General features: G+C 38.6%; 1 protein-coding gene across 1 annotated transcript in view; it reads right to left on the bottom strand.

Annotated features, from left to right (window-relative positions):
• Nucleotides 1-18,034, bottom strand: part of LOC102172279 (serine/threonine-protein kinase Sgk3) — a 112,350-nt gene extending 94,316 nt beyond the window's left edge. The window contains exon 1 of the mRNA XM_018058446.1: nucleotides 17,937-18,034. The gene's annotated coding sequence lies outside the window, so the exon portion shown is untranslated. The remainder of the gene's footprint in view (nucleotides 1-17,936) is intronic.

Below are 18,034 nucleotides of genomic sequence, written 5' to 3' on the forward strand. Positions count from 1 at the left end.
GTGTCAACACTGAGTTAAACTGTAGGACATCCAGCTCACGTTTCAGGCTTGGCTGGTGTGGGAAAAACTAGCACCCATGTGGGAACCAGAATATACAAGTGTCAGCATCACATGCAGTGAGTGTAAAGGAAAACAAAGGAGTTTTGATTTGACTTTGATTCTGCACAGCATTTGAAAGTCAGGCACTGGCTTCCTTTAAAAGCTAAGGTAACCAACCACACAGTCTCATTCTCTGTCACACCATATATCAACATTTCAAAATGGTAAGAATGCTTCTAAAATCTACATGACTATGAATTATTTCTATTAAAAATCACACAGATTCAGAAAACAAATACAACAGAAGGCAACAACAGTTTCTCCAACAGCCTCTTATGATCTCAGCCAAGCTTCCAATCTGCTTTTCACTATGACTCCTGCAGAGAAGTCCACCAACACATTTATAACTTTTGCAAATTAAGTTAGAAGTACTTGTTCACCTCCATTCATCTCTGTGAATGACGGTGGAACTCTAAATTTAAATACAACTGCATTACTGTTCTCTGATTAGCGTAGAATAATTCTTGGATTCATGGCAATGCCAGGCTAAATGACACTGCAAAGAAACCCTTTGTTTTCAAACAAATCGGTGGTTGGCTTTAGATAATGCTATAAAGAATCTTATTCACGCAGTATACCCTAGTCAAAATTGTAAAAGTTGAGAACAAAAATAACAACTTCCACCTCTATTAAAAGAAGAATCTATAGTTAAAGCTTTTTTTCTACATGAATAGAACTGTAAAATTTTAGAGGTAGATAGAACTTTGAGTAATTTAAAGTCAAGGAAAATGAAGTCATTCGCTAAGGATCATTTAATAAATTACTGGCAGATCAAACACTATAACCTAGTCACTGCAAATTCCCTAGTGTAGGCTATTAAATATTATAGAATGTTTTGGACAAGTTAATATCAGCCAACATTTATCAAGTGCCTACTTTGTGCCCTTAACTATGGCAAGCATTTTTACATCTATTATCTATTCCCTAAGTCAGCTAAAAAGATTTTAATAAAAGAATCACATCTACTTGTTTGGACATTCAGTGTTGCCAAAACAGAGCATGCTACAGGAACTAAATGGAAAGAGGTAATTCAATTACTGCAATAACTACACTACAGAAGAGGCTGTGTTCCAACAATACACTTAACTCTCAGGAATTTCCGTCCCAGAGGCATACACAGATTTAGAAAGCCTAGGAGTGCATTTCTGGGTACTGGCCTCTCCGCCGAGGACTGATAAAGATGTCAGTACTTCCTCCTCTTCCTTCTTCTACTTCTGTACATTTTCCACTATCACATTCTTTTTTGATTCTTCTGTAGTTGTCTGTTCTTTGACCTATGCTTTCTCCTAAGTGCTGTTTCCACCACCCAAGAAGGAAGAAAGTAATAACAACTAGAGCAGAAATCAATGAAATACAGAATAGAAAAACAACAGAGAAAATCAGTGGAACAAAAAGTTAGTTCTTCAAAATAATTTTAACAAAATTGGAAAAACTTTACCTAGACTGATCAAGAATAAAAGAAAGAAGACTACTCTAATACTTTGGCCACCTGATGTGAAGAATTAACTCATTTGAAAAGATCCTGATACTGGGAAAGATTGAAGGCAGGAGAAGGGGATGACAGAGGATGAGATGGCTGGATGGCATCACTGACTCAACGGACATGAGTTTGAGCAAACTCCAGGAGTTGGCGATGGACAGGGAGGCCTGGCGTGCTGCAGTTCATGCAGTCACAAAGAATCAGACACTACTGAGCATTTAAACTGAACTGAGATAAGGAATGAAATATGGAACATTACTTCCAACTTCACAGAAATAAGAATTTTAAAAGAATATTATTAACAATTGTATATAACAAATTATCTGGTAGATAACCAGATGAACATATTCATTGGAAGAAAAAAGCTATGAAGCTAAGTCAAGAAGAAATAGTACTTATCTGAATATATACATAACAAGTAAAGAAACTGAACTAGTAATTAAAAAAAAAAAGAAAAAGTGCCACAAAGAAAAGGCCAAGTCCAGATGGCTTCACTGGTGACTTCTACCAAATATTTCAAGAAGAATTAATACCAATCCTTCACAAAATCTCCCACCACCCATAGAAAAGAAAAGAAAGGAACTCATCAAGGAGGCCAGTATTATCTTGATACCAAACCCCAATGAAGATATCACACACACAAAAAAAGAAAGTTATAGATCAATATAGGTGCAAAAATCCTCAACAAAATACCAGCAAACCAAATCCAGGAACATATGAAAAGGATTATATAGCATGACCAAATATTATTTATCCCAGGTATTCAAAGTTGGTTTATCATCTGAAAACCAATCAATGTAATATACTGTATTAACAGAATAAAGGACAAAAACCACACAATCATCTCAATGGATGCAGAAAAGGCATTTGACAAAATTTAACACTCTCTAATTATAAACACATAATAAACTTCGAGTAGAATAGAATTTCCTCAAGCTAATAAGAGGTGTCTACAAATAAACCACAGCTAACATTACATTTAATGGTGAAAGACTAAATGCTCTTCCCCTGAGACTAGGAATGAGACAAGGCTTCTCTTTAACACTGAAGGTTCTAGCCAGAGCAACCAAGCAAGAAAAAAAATTACAAAAAGAAAAAAATTATAAAATTTTGATTAAAAGATTGATAAGGAAGAAGCAAAACTATCTCTAAGAGCAGATGATAAGATCTTATATACAGTTGTCTCTTAGTACCCATAGGGGATTGGTTCCAGGAGGCCCTGCAGATACCAAATTGGACCCAGAGGCCTTATATAAAACAGTACATGAATACAGTCCACCCTCGGTATCTGGGGATGCAAAACTCCCAGATATTGAAGACTGACTGTATAAAAAATCCTAATCAATTCTCCAAAAAACTATTCAAACTAATAAATAAGTTCACCAAGGGTGAATACTAGTATGTGTAAAATAGATAGCTAGTGGGATGCTGCTGTGTAAGAGATGTTTACCAACAGATTCACAGAAGATGACAAAGAATACCAAGAATACCTGAAACACCCTCCTGAGTCTCCTCTGATTATTGAGGAATAGAATAGCAGAGCTGGTGGCAACCTGAGAAATAGAGGCAATTGGTTGTAAGATAATAGTTTAGAGGTAGGGACAGCAGACAGGGATGGCCAAGTGACAATCGATCCAATCAATGGCATGGACGATCCTGGAGTAACAATTACCCACAGCACAGACAAGAACATTACTACCCCCATTAATATGGACACTATGGTTACAACCAAAGGCCTCCCTATGGCTACTACTGATAGAAGTGTCAGCAAATTTTAGTAAAATTATTTACTCTGCTAACATGACAAAAGTTTATGTTGTATTTTCTGTTGGTCATAGTTTTACATACGATTGTAAAAAATGAATTATTTTTTTGGAACTTGGGACTTTTAAAAAATTAGATCTTATTGGAGAGGCATGATGGTTGCTGAGAATAAATACTCCCCTAAAAAGGTTGTGGGTTAAATTGCTTGACTTCTACCTCAGATTCATCTTTGTTTCATGACTTAATAGTGCTTAGAAAGTTATATTTTTTTTCCTTGTTAGACCTTCAGGAGTTGCCTTTATTTTACACGGAAATAAAAATTTTATGTAGAAAATGCTTGCTTTTAATTTGTAAGATAAGGAAATATCCCTATACTCGGATGTGCTCATCCCTAAAATTTTACACAGGGAGTACAATCAGCTCCTAAATGCCTACTTATGATGTACTGTACACAGTGGTAATTGAAAAGTAAAAGAACCATAGTATACTTCATTTGGCTTTTGTTGTTATGTGAATGTGGTACGTGGTAATTATAGGTATGAGTCATCTTCACAATCATATTGGTGTTTTTTTAGAGGGATATCGAAAATAAAGCTGTAAAATCAGGAAGGAATCAATCTCAGTTTCAGTGTCTTAATCTAGTGGTGGGTGAGATTAAGGCACACAGTCATTTTCCACAAACGCAAAGGCTTTTGGTAACATAAACATTACACGTTATGCAAAAGTTTAACTCCGTAATGTTCCCTTCCTTCTCAGTCACATGTAAATAATGATGTGTTTTGACTCTATTTACTTTTATGGCATTTAGTATGGGTTGAATTTTCAATGTTATTTCACCTCCAGATGTACACCTTTGCTGCCTCCTCTTCTGTAAATACAGTGATGCTGTAACTTCCTTTCATAATGAGCACCATATTTCCCACCATTTAAAAAAACTGGCCATTATAATGGTTTTATTCAAATAAAATACTTGTAAGTATTCTCCCTCAAAAAATAAAAATAAAAAGTAAAACTAATGGGTACAATTAAAAAAGAAACAGTCTTACAGACACAGAGAACAAACTATCAGTTACCAGTGAGAGAACAGTGGAAGAAGAGGAAAGATAGGATTAAGGAATTAAGAGGTACAAACTACTAAGTATAAAACAAATAAGATATAGGATGTAATGTACAGCCCAGATAATATAACTAATATTTTATAATAACTTTATAATAACGGAGTATAGTTTAGAAAAGTATTGAATTGTACACCTGAAACTAATATAACATTGTAAATCAACTACACCTCAAAAAATAAAAGTTTTAAAAGATGGGTAGAGTAAAATTGAAAGTACAGAAATAAACCTTTATAATTATGGTCATTTGATTTTCGAATGAATGCCAACATAGGACAACTGAAAAGCCACATGCAAATGAATAAAGCTGAACCCCCTACCTCACATCATAACCGAAAGGTAACTTGAAACAGATCAAAAACCTAAAAGTAAGAACTAAAACAGTTCTTAGAAGAAAACACAGTAGTCAATCTCTGACTTTGGGCTAGGCAATAATTTCTTAGATGAATAACTTGGCATCAAAAGCACAAGTGGCAGAAGAGAAAATTAACTGAACTTCATCAAAATCAAAAACTTTAGCGCTTCAAGGGAAAACCATCAGGAAAGGAAAGAGAAAATCCACAAAAATAGGAGAAATATTCATAAATCATATAATCTGTGCAACCAAAATATATAGAGAACTCTTACAATTTAGCAAAAAAGACAAATAACCCTATTAAAAAATGGACAAAGGAACTGAATAGACATTTCTCTGAAGAAGGTTACAAATGGTCAACAAGCACATAAATGATGCTCAATATCATTAGCCATTAAGAAAATGAAAACCAAAACCTCAGTGACATACTACTTCAAACCTACTAAAATGACAAAAGTCCAAAAAGGACAGATAATTAATGTTGGTGAGGATGTGGAGAAATTTGAACGCTCAAACCTTGCTGGTGGGACTGGAAAACAATGCAGACCCTGCAAAACAGTTTGGCAATTCCTCAAAAAGTTAAACTGAGTTTTACACATGACCCAGCAATTCTGCTGCAAGGTATACACCCAAAAATGAAAATACATGTTCATGCAAAAGCCTGCACATGAATATGCACAGCAGCCTTATTAATAATCATCAAAAAGTGGAAACAATCCAACCACTAATATATAAATGAATAAGCAAAACATGATATACTGAAAAACTGGAATATTTTTCAGCAATAAAATAAATGAAGTATTATATGCTATAATGTGGATGGACCTCAAAAACATTAGGCTAAGTAAAACAAACCAGTAGCAGGAGACCACATATTGTAAGATTCCACTTTTTTTCTGGCCACTCCAAGCAACTTTCCAAGCACTCCCTAGTTCCCTAAACCAGGGTCTGAACCCGAGCCACGTCAGTGAAAGCACTAAGTCTTAATCACTGGACCACCAGCAAATTCCTATAAGATTCCACTTTTTACGAAATATCCAGAATAGGCAAACACACCTACCGAAAGGGCTTCTCTGGTGGCTCAGATGGTAAAGAATCCCCTGGAGGAGGGCCAGGCAACCCACTCCAGTATTCTTGCCTGGAGAATCCCCAGGGACAGAGGAGCCTGGAGGGCCACAGTCCATGGGGTTGCAAAGAGTCGGATATGACTTAGCCACTAAGCACATACCTACGAAAGTAAACTGATCATTGCCAGAGGCGGAGCACGGAGGGCGCAGCGGGGGCGGGGAGTGGGGGGAGTTTGGCAGGGAATGAGGATGAGAGACTGCTAATGAGTCCACGGTTTTGGTGGGGATAATGAAAACGATGGGGAATTAGATAGTGATGATGCCTGCACAGCTCTGTAACTAAAGCACCGAACTGTACACTTTAAAGTGATTAATTTGATGGCATTTCAATTTAGTCTCAATAAAGCTGCTTTTCTCTTTAAAATATTAAATGTAAGAGAATATGCTATGGGTTTATTCTGTCTTCTCCATTCACCTCTGTGACATTTAAAATTTTTCTAGTCATGTGAATTTCCTCAGTGTCTTTCTCACCATTTGTTCAAAACATAAGTATATTTTATTAGATAATAGAATCATAAAATGTTCTTTCATTCCTACTTGTTTAACAGGAGCTCATCCTTTAAAGAATACTTTCTGGCAAGACACAATATTTTTGCATTAGCTAATACCCAACAAGAATCAGCAAATGGTAGATGGTATCTGCGGATGGCTCTCTTTCCAAGGATTAATATAAATGGGGCTGGCTATTGCCAATACAGGATTTTAGAATATGGCAACAGCATTTGTTAGAGTTGGTAAAGTTCACTGGATATTGGCTGCTAACAGTAGGAACTTGACAGCTCTACAGATAACAAATAAGCCATTCAAATTCTGTAGGTTCAGAATTTAACATATTCAGGAATTAAATTTAGGATTTTAGCTCCTTTCTATTAGCGAAGTAATATATTTAACACACTTTCAGTCAGCTTCTTTCCTGAGGTCTGGCAGCAGTTTCTAGATGAAAAATGAATACCATCTCAGAACCATACAGTAAAAATGAAAGGCCAGTTTTCAAAACTCATTTAACCATAGCCTCATCAGTAGATTGTAATCAGAGTTACCTATAAATCAATTCTGCCTGTTCTCTCTGATGAGGGTCTTTGAAAGGAGTTAGCCTTTACCCCAACCACTCCAGTGTTCTTGCCTGGAGAATCCCAGGGATGGGGGAGCCTGGTGGGCTGCCGTCTATGGGGTCGCACAGAGTTGGACATGACTGAAGCGACTTAGCAGCAGCAGCAGCAGCAGCAGCCTTTACCCCCTTCTCAAAGGCAAAGGGGACCCCCTGGTAAAGCTAAGTAGACCAGACCAGCTTCAGATCAGCGCTGCCCCGTGACGGCCACACAAGGCCACCTTCAAGGCCTCACTAAACCCCAATTTGCTGTTGTTGTTTAGTTGTTAAGTTGTAGTCATGTCTGACTCTTTGTGATCCCATGGACTGTAGCCCACCAGGCTCCTCTGTCCATGGGATTTCCCAGGCAAGAATACTGGAGTGGGTTGCCATTGCCTTCTCCAGCGGATCTTCCTGACCCAGGAATTGAACCCAGGTCTCCTGCATTGGCAGGCGAATTCTTTACTGCTGAGCCACCAGGGAAGCCCAGATCCTAATTTGCTCATCTATAAATGAAACCTCCACCTATCCCTCAGAGTTATTATGAGTATTTAATGCAATAATATCTCTAAAGCACCCAGCACATGGTAGGTACAAAATAAATACTAGTTTATTTTATTATCCAAAGGGTAAACTACATATGACAAATGACAAAAACTACAAAAATCATGATGAACGAAACTCCTGGGTTTAGCATACACTGAAAAGAGCAGAATTATCTGAATACTAAAAATAAACAAATCTTTTTTTCTAAAAGACCAAATTCATATAATTTTAAGTAGGGGAAATATAACCATGATGATCGGATACAAGACATCGAAGCAGAGGCAGTCAGGAATTAACTAACTGTGCACTAATTATATTGGCATTGTATAACAGTTTTATTAGGAAAAACTGAATATCCAGTTTGTAGGATGCTTAAGACAATTTCAGTTAAATGGTTCTTCGAAGAAGCCAACAATAACTCAAGATTTGGCCATAGTTGCAGTATTAGAATTTCCTATAGGAAGACTTCATAATGAATTTAGTCACAGGGCTTGAGTGCTCCTGAAAGGGAACAAAGCCAGGGCCAGATGCCTGCAAAATACTACTAATCCTTTGAGACTCATCTATATGTGCATTCTTAAAAAATTTTTACTAAAGACATATGCAAAAGGGACAACAGAAATATACATATATATTTGAAGTCAGGGAACTCACAGACATAATTTTTTTTATTATTTTTTAAAGTGGGTTATATATTCACCTGGTTAAAACACCTCAAGAAAATACAAAAGAGACTCAGTGAAAAGTTTGCTTCCCGCCCCTTTCCCTACCCACCTAGTTCTCATCACCCAATCTCCAAAATAGATAAACACTGTTAATTTCTTATGCATCCTTATTTACGCTTAGATGAAGCAAAAATACATTATTTTTCTACACAGAAAGACAAAGCAATTTATATATATATCATTCTGCATCTCAAAGGCAAAATTTTAAATCCTAAAATGTTCCAATGAAACTGTGAAAATAAAAAATGGAAACCTCATTTAAAATGGTCAGAAGCAAAAGTAAACATCAAACTAAAGAGTTTTTGCACAAGGCAGGAAATTATCAACAAAATGAAAAGCCTGCCTCCTGAATAGGAGGAAATATTTACAAATGACATATCTGATAAGGGGTTAATATCCAAAATATACAAAGAACTCATACAACTCGACATCAGAAAAAAGGAAAACAAAACATAAAACCCAATTTCAAAATAGGCAGAGGACCTAAACAGACACTTCTCTAAAGACAACATAGAGACGGCCAATAGACACATGAAAGATATTCAGCTTCACTAATCATCAGGGAAACACAAATCAAAACTGCAGTGCCGTATCACTTATGCCTATTAGAATGGCTATCATCAAAAAGACAACAAATAACAAATGTTGGTTAAGAATGTAAAGAAAAAGGAACCCTCGTGCACTGTTGATAGGAATATAAATTGGTATAGCCACCATGGAGAACAGTAGGGAAGTTCCTCAAAAATTTAAAAAACAGAGCTAGCATACAATCCAATGATTCTACTCCTGTGTATTTTCCCAAAGAAAACAGAAACAGCCCCATGTTCATCACAGCATTATTGACAATAGCCAAGATATGAAAGCAATCTAAGGCTCCATTGATAAATAAATGGATAAAGAAGATGTGGCAATACATAATGGAATATTCAGTTCAGTTCAGTCACTCAGTTGTGTCTGACTCTTTGTGACCCCAAATGGAATATTACTCAGTCACAAAAAATGAAACACTGCCATTTCCACAACATGGATGGCCCCAGAGGGTATTAGCTTAAGTGAAATAAGTCAGACAGAAAGTAATACCATATGATTTCACTTTTATAAGTAGAATCTAAAAAGCAAAACAAATGAACAAACATAACAAAACAAAAACAGACTCACAAATACAGAGAAGAAACTGGTGGTTCCCAAAGGGGAGGAGGGTGAGGGGATGCGTGGCATAGCTGAGGAACAGTAAAAGGGACAGACTTCCAGCTACAAAATAAGTCATGAGAATGTAACGTACAGAATAGGGGATACAGCCAATAATGCTATAATAACTTTGTATGGTGACAGATGGTAACTAGACTTACCATGGTGACCATTTTGCATTGTATAAAAATATAGAATCACTAGGTTATATACCTGAATATAATATAAAATTGTAAGTCAATTATATTTCAATTAAAATTTTTTAATAGGGAAAAAATATTTTTAAAAAATAATAAAATTTAAAAATAAGATAAACTACAGTCAGGAAGCCCTGAAGCGGGGGCTTTCACAAATTACCCTGGTGGTGGCTGCTTGCAGACCTCAACAGGATGCTTACTTCATATACCCCTGCAGGAGGAAGGAAGTTTTCTCCTTGCTCAGCATCAGCCCAACCAATGAGAAGTCAACAACTAAACCAATAAGGGGCTGCCATAACCTTGATTTCTCTCTCCTCCAAAGGACTTCTATTCAAAAACAGTCCCTCTCAACTTCTCTTCCTTTTCTGTAGAAAAGACCTCTCCTTTCCTTTGTTCTTTGGACTCACCTACACGTCCTGAACTATAAAGTGTGTCAGTAGCTCACTCTTGTCTGACTCTTTGCAACCCCATGGACTATAGCCCACCAGGCTCCTCTGTCCATGGGATTTCCCAGTAAGAATACTGGAGTAGGTAGACATTCTCTTTTCCAGGGGATCTTCCCAACCCAAGGATCAAACCCAGGTCTCCTGAACTATAATTCTTCTGCTATGCCTGAGTGAATTTGATTTTGCTGGCTAAGTCGCCTACCTCTTTGTTTTAAAGACTGATTAAAGCAACAAATAAATTCAATGGGACAGGGGCTTCTGTTCACACTTGAGTGGACTTTTAAAAGGAGGAACAGAAATAAATGATGGTAATGTTAGTAGGAGTTAGAAATAAAGGAAATCTATGTCAGACATGGGGGTTCCCTGGTGGCTCAGATGGTAAAGAATCTGCCTGAAATGTAGGAGACCTGGGTTCAATCCTTTGGTTGGGAAGATCCCCTGGAGGAGGGCATGGCAACCCACTCAACTGGATACTACTGGATACTGAATACTTTCTTTCTTGGAGAATTCCCATGGACGGAGGAGCCTTGGCGGGCTACAGTCCAAGGGGTTGCAAAGAGTCGGACACAACTGAGCGACTAAGCACAGCACAGCATAGCATATGGCAGACACAAAAATCAAGGAAGGGGACATAGTCTCATAAATCTCTGAAAAATCCTTTGCAGCCAAACACTGGAGCACCTTATCTTTCATTAATTAAAAAGATCATTTCCCAACAAACAAAAACTAAACCAAAATTCATGAGAAGAGAGAGTAGGGGGTAAAAGCAGATGAATTAGAAAGAAAAAGAAAAGTACTGATGTTGAAATGGACTAAACTGTAAACTATGAACAAATATGTATACTTAGAAATATAAAACTAAGAACCATTTTTCAAAATTACAGTAAAGTCTTAACTTCTGACTGTTTATTAACAGTGGTCCAGGTTCAAATAAGCAAATAAAACAGTGCTTTCATGTTTAAGCCATCATCAATTTTACCACCAGGCTGTCTGGAAGCTGGATAAAAATATCTTTTTAAAACCTTTTTCATTCCTGCTTATGAAAAAATAGGCCTTAATTCTCAGTGCAGCCTAAATAGCTATTGCCTTGGTCCTGAGCTCCTTATAATACTTGGCTCAGGTCCTGTTATAAGTGAGCTGAAGTTGCTATGAAGTGAGGTACCTGGGCTTAATCACCCACATGTATCTCTTGAGACAGCATCCAGCACCACTTCTCTAACTCCCAAGAATGGAAGGCTGATCTACATGTGCTTCTCACCAATGCATTTCTCTGGTGATGAAAGGCTGGAAGAAAAGGGTTTGGAATCCTGACACAGCACTTCTCAAAGACTGCTAACCTTCGGTCTAAGAGTTGGTGATGGACAGAGAAGCCTGGCATGCTGCAGTCCATGGGGTCGCAAAGAGCTGGACACGACTGAACTGAACTGAACCTTCTTCATCGTCTACTTAAAGACAAAGAGGTTGCTTTTAAACCAGAAAACTAAACTTAACCCGAACGAACTTTTTGGCCTACCCAATATTTTCTAAAGGGAACAGTGGTCTTATCTAGAAGTGAGCTTTTAAGACCAAAACGCTCTCTACTCAATCTATAACATGGTTAACATCTTCAATGGGAAAAAAATATATAGCACAAAATAATGCTACCTCCATGACATAAATAAAAAAAAATTATAAATAGTTTTAAATTTTATCATACATTTCCTGCTTAAGGAAAAGACAGCTTATTTAGAGATGAAGAGGTGGGTGGAGACTTCTGTGGAAATTTTGGAAGGAATTACTGGGTATTCTCAAACACTAGTTCTTTATAATATCTACCTTTCCTCCCAAACTAAAAGCTTTCCTTTTCCTTATTAAAGGCTTGTTCTTAACAGCATCGCCATGATTAGTATCTTTTTTGCTCAAGACCAAAATAAAGAGGGAGGAATGGAGAAAGGACAGAGAGAAATATTCTTAAAGCAAAAACAGGAAGAAGAGAATAAAGAGAACAAGGTTAAAAGAGGGACTAAACTCTCAGAAAGTGGGGGGAAGCCACAGAAGGATACAGGAGGAACGTGTGGGTCACAGCTTGTGTAGGAGAAAAAGAGGGTAGAGAGATTAGCTCAGACAGACACTGTCTGGAAAAGCTGGTGGGGTTAGTAACGAGAGAGTTGTATGCATGAAAAGTATTCTAAAACTGTTACTAACTCTGAGACAGACTATAAGATGAGGCTCACAAGAAACTTCAAGGTCACCTATTTCTACCATTGGAGGGAACTCTGTTAAGCCAATTACTCTATACAATGTACTTATCATTAGGAAACTATTTCAAAACATCTGAAGTTCAAGTGTTCCAATCTTCAACTGAATTCAACACTTTTCTCTTGGTTCAGGTCCATTATTTCTGCTTTTCCTTTTGTGATCGTAATTGATGATATATGAATATTCTATCATTTCTCTTCTTAAATATCTTGTATTTTAGATGTGCACAGAACACAAATGTTGACTCACCTCCATCAACAGGATACACGCTTTATGCTGATTTGGATGTGTATTTCAGTCCATCTGACACCCTCACCTCATCCCCTTTATGAGCACTAGTATAAATTTCCAGTAGTGTTATTCAGGTTTGGGGAATGGCAGGTGGCCAGGAAATACAGTAAAATAACTGGCTCCAAAGTGCCTGGAATCTCTGACGTTGGCTGACTTAACAAACATGATTCTCTAAGCAACAAAATAGCCCTGCATAAGGGAAATTTTTAATGGCATTGGAAATATGGATATGCACATACATATGAAAGTTTACAAAATATACTCTAAAATGCTAACAGTGATTGAATGGTAGGTTTACTGATGATTCTTATTTCCTCTTTTTCTTCTTTTTTCTTAAAAATGTATTACTTTGGTGATTTAATATTTTTTAAAAGATACAAAAGAGGGAACATATAGATAAGAGAAATAGAAAACAGATAAATCACAAAGTATAATATTATGCAGCTGTCAGAACCTATGATGCAGACCTATAGATGTCCACGATAAGGTGTTAAATAAGAGATAAAAGGACAAACTGTATGGAATAAGTCCCATTTTTAAAAAACTCTCTATATATTTACAGATATACATACTTATATAAGCATGGGGTCAAGACGAGAAGAAAATAAACACCCAGCAGTGGTTACCTTCGTCGGTAATATTAGAGTGAAGAGGACTCATTTTTTTACTTCACACACTTCTCAACTGCTTATATTTAAGGGCATACATTTTTAATTAAAAAGAATATGTAGAAAATATGAGACAAACTAAAATAAAAATGAGAAAAAAAGACGACATACAGTGTTTTCTTGGGAAACTAAGAAATTAAGAAGATGAGGTCTACAGTCCATTTTAGCTGACCATATACAACTGAGCTCACACACACACATGTGTAATATACATGTGCATTAGATTATATAGTCTATATACTGGTCCTTATGCACATTTGTCTGCATTAGTGGATGCTGAGTTGGAAATTAGATTATTTTAACTTCGACCTATATTTATTTTAAAAAGCAAGGAGGTAAATAACTAGAATAATAAAGTTCCTTCTCATTTTTCAACTCAGGGAAGCAGTCAGTCAAGTCCTTAGTGAAGCCACTGGACTGAGGACTTTTCGTCCAGCAGCCAGTAGATTGGCTAGTCCACTAGTGAGTTCGATTGTGCATGTGAATATATTAGATGTGTTACTCGCTCTGTCGTGTCAACCCCATGGACTGTAGCCTACCAGGCTCCTCTGTCTATGGGATTTCCCAGGCAAGAATACTAGAGTGGGTTGTCATTTCCTTGAGAGGATCTTCCTGACCCAGGGAGGGAACCCAGGTCTCCCGAAATGCATGCAGATTCTTTACCATCTGAGCCACCAGGGAAGCCCACTTTCCATCTTACATATTATCCATGGAATTCTCTAGGCCAGAATACTGGAGTGGGTAGCCTTTCCTTTCTCCAGGGGATCTTACCAACCCAGGGACTGAACCCAGGTCTCCCCCATTGCAGGCTGATTCTTTACCAGCTAAGCCACAAGAGAAGCCCAAGAATACTGGAGTGGGTAGCCTATCCCCTCTCGAGCAGATCGTCCAGACCCAGGAATCCAACCGGGGTCTCCTGCATTGCAGGCAGATTCTTTTCCAACTGAGCTATCAGGGAAGCCTGCACAATTTGCCTTACATAATCACCCTCCTTTCACTCACCCTCATTGCCCATCCAGTGTTGAATAATAGAAGAAACTGTGGCTACAAGGATTGTTGGGACCTGTCAGACACAGGAAAGGCCCTGAGAAATTGGTCAAGGGCGAGAAGATTTTACCCTGCCTAGTTCTCTTTGAAAATTCTCTGGCTCAACTTCAGACAGGCTATAACATTTTACTTCTTGAGACTCTGAAACAGCCTCCAACATTGGATTTCCATGTTGTCTTCTTCAGCAATGATAACTCAGAGTTAGTACAGAGTTAAATTTTCTTTGACATGAACTACCAGATGTGAATCAGTACTATCTTTCTCCATTAAATTTTTTCAAAAGTGAAATGAGATCAAAGACTCCACCATAAAGAATGCAATAGGTAAAGGAAAACAGAGACACAGAGTCCCTTAACATAATGTGGGGGCTGTTTCTGTCAGGAATAACATGTTACATAATTTGAGTTTCATGAATCAGCAGTTTTAGCCTGTAATTACAGGAATTTTTCAAAAAGGGAAGAAAAAAAAAAAATCCCTGAGGATTGGAAAAGGTAAAGTAGTTTTTGAAACGAGGCAGGCTTCAAAAGTATTTTATTCCACCCCCATACAAAAGAATGTTGACAGGCAGATGACTCAGTCTGGCTTCATTAAGGGTTTCTTAACACCTAAAATTCTTCATGGGAAAGCCCACCCCATTTCTCATTTTCCTCCATAGCCCTTCCCAGTTCCGCCCACCAGGTAATGGCCATATTTTCCTCTCTCATTGAAGGTTATCCATGTAGAGGAAACATACTTTAGGATACACAGAGTTACACTTGATGGAGAAAAGTTGAGGATTTTTGTTTGTTTTTTGAAATACTACAGTAATTGTAACACTTCAAAAAACACAGCAGTGATGTCAAACACTTCAAAATAATTATAATACCTATGATCTCTGTGTTTGAACTTGCTCATAAACCCAGGTGGCTTAATTGAGTTCACTTACAATGAAAACCTACAGTGATTGGCAGTCCTTAAAAATGATCTTGAATGATCACGAAGAGACAAGAAAGTTGTCAACACAACCATGGGACCCATGTGTCCAATGGCAACTCCAATTCAGAGGCGGGGAAAGTAGGATGCTTGAAAAAGGGAAAAACCAACTTATTTGCTTTTTCAAACACCAGACATGATCAGTTCCAAGAAATGAGTTCAAAGGGCTTTCCAGCTCATCCCTTTTGTAGAAATTATGTGGTAGCAGATACTATTTGATCTGGCAATCCCTTAGTCACAACTCAACTATGGTGTGACAACTCAACACATAATGTTTTGAAATACAGCAAGAAGTCTGAAGTCATTGGGAGTCATTCATTCCACAAATGTTTATTACAGGCTGGCACGTGCCAGGCACTGTCCATACACCTGCTCTCCATTCAAGCTCTGCCTCTTACCAGCTGTGCTATCCAAGCTAAAGCACTTTCATATTTCTATGCCTCAGTTTCCTCATCTGTAAAAACAGGAATGAAAACTGGCTATCCACCTCATGAGGTCCCTCTGAAGAACAAATAAGTATAGGCAGAAGCACTCTGTAACCCATGGAAGTGTTGGTTGCCATTTGGCTGAACTGAACTCATGAGTGTCTATGTGCCATAAAATTATATCAGAAGAAAGTGAGCCTTCTTGCTTCCAGGAGACACTTCATAATCTTATTTAATAAGGCTCAGAGTGTCATTTCATCATCTCCCTGGAAATTTAAATATATGAAACAGAGAAAGCTGGTATGATGTGCGGATTTTGACATTAGATTCATAATCACTGTAATGACAAGAACCATACTTATTCCAGTCACCATTCTGGGTTTCCATCTGGCCATCAGGCTAAGGCACCATTTGAAGAGGGTGCTTAACTCTGGAAAATATTCTCTCAATATATCTACAAATTACAAAATGATTACCTAGAAGGTTGACCCATCAACTCAGTGTTACCTGAGTTTTACAGTTTACAGCAAATGGTAGTAAAATACAAAGTGTTGTTTGTTATGCAGATGTGTTCAAACAAAAACGTTCTATTTTATAGTACATTTCAAGTTCAGTCTGACCCTCAAATCTAAGCTAGTCACATTTGTGTGTATATATTATTTGCTCAATTGTGCTTGATTCTTTGTGACCCCATGGACTATAGCCTGCCAGGCTCCTCTGTCCATGGAATCCTCCAGACAATAATACTGGAGTGGGTTTCCATTCCCTTCTCCAGGGGATCCTCCTGACCTAGGAATCAAACCTGGGTCTCCTGCATTGCAGGCGGGTTCTTTGCCATGTGAGCCATCAGGGAAACCCAACCTACAGTCATACCAATTGTCATATATATTAGGAAGGAAACAGAATTAAGCTCAGTGCAGTGGCAGCTGAAGAAAGGGGAAGTTCTGGTCTCCTCAGAGTTAGTTAAGGATGGGCACTCTGTCCCGCTGAGAAGGACCATGATATTGAAGATGCTAGCAATTTGACCAGAAATCTGTAAGAAGAGTTCTCACTCCCTTCACTCCAGACTCCCTTCCCCCAGGGGAGTAGATGGGTGATGGCTTGCTTTACTGGAGTGGAAGCCAAGCGGGCTAGAAGGCACACCCAGTCCTAAAATATGCCTGAAACTTCCTCTGTTTCTAAAAGCTCTTGCAATGACATTCAGGGAACTGAAGTATGCACAGCCTGGACACTGCTGGAACTGCTATAATTTAACATTTTGAGTTAATAATTTGAGTTAATATTTATAAAACACTTAGAACGAGTGTTCTAAGTGTTCAAAATACACAACGGTCTACTTGTTTTTTTTTTTTAACCCTGATAAAGATTTAGAAACTGTCGTGTTCTGCATCTCAAGTGTACCCTGTACAGCCTTGTGCAGAACTGAAACTCTAGTCGTGGTTCAGATATCACTACTAAATTAAATAACCTAAAAGTTTAAGTTTCAACGGATGAATTCTCTTTTCTGTCTTTCCCGGTAACCACCACTAAAAATGACAAAATCTAAAAATCTCAAAGCATCTCTAGATGGCACATACCAGTGCTCAACTGGGAATCAACAGAGCCAAATGCACGTTAAAAGGGACAGAAAAGGTTTCAAATCACAGAGAGCTTAAAGGACAGACACGCATTAAGGTCTCAGACGGCAGGTTCGCTGACAACAGGTTAAGGATTTCGGTGCCCTCGCAGATCCTCACAGGTAACCTGCACCCACTTTCGACCTCAGGTGGAGGGTCTCCCACTCTCCCGGGGTCTCCCACCCTCCCGGTTCCCGACTCCGAAGCTGCATTCAGATTAACAACATCTGTCTCCGGGGACACCCCTCGGGCGTTTAGAAATCGGAAAGCAGAAACCGAATTCACCTCGAGGAAACAAAGACCACAAACTCTCAGAGTCGAGGGCTGGGCGAGGGAACGGCTTTTCCCACCCGACCAACGCGTAAGTTTCCGGGCTGAAAGACGGGGGCGCCGCCACGGGACCCGGGAAAGTCACGTTTGCTCCAGAAAGAGGCAGCCGAGGAGGCCCGGGTACCCTCGCCCCGCCCGGTCCCACCCGCCCGAGGGCCCGACTGCGGCCCGGCAGCTCGCCCACCCCGCGGGCCCAAGGTCCCCGCCGCCCCGCACCTACCCGGCTCCGCGGTACTGCCTCCCCGCGCGGCGGTCGCGGAGCCGAGCGCTCTCGTGCTTCCTCCTTCCCGGCAGGGCCGCCGGGCGCTGGCGTTTCCT

Source organism: Capra hircus, chromosome 14, assembly GCF_001704415.2.
Source record: "Capra hircus breed San Clemente chromosome 14, ASM170441v1, whole genome shotgun sequence".
NCBI lineage: Eukaryota > Metazoa > Chordata > Mammalia > Artiodactyla > Bovidae > Capra > Capra hircus.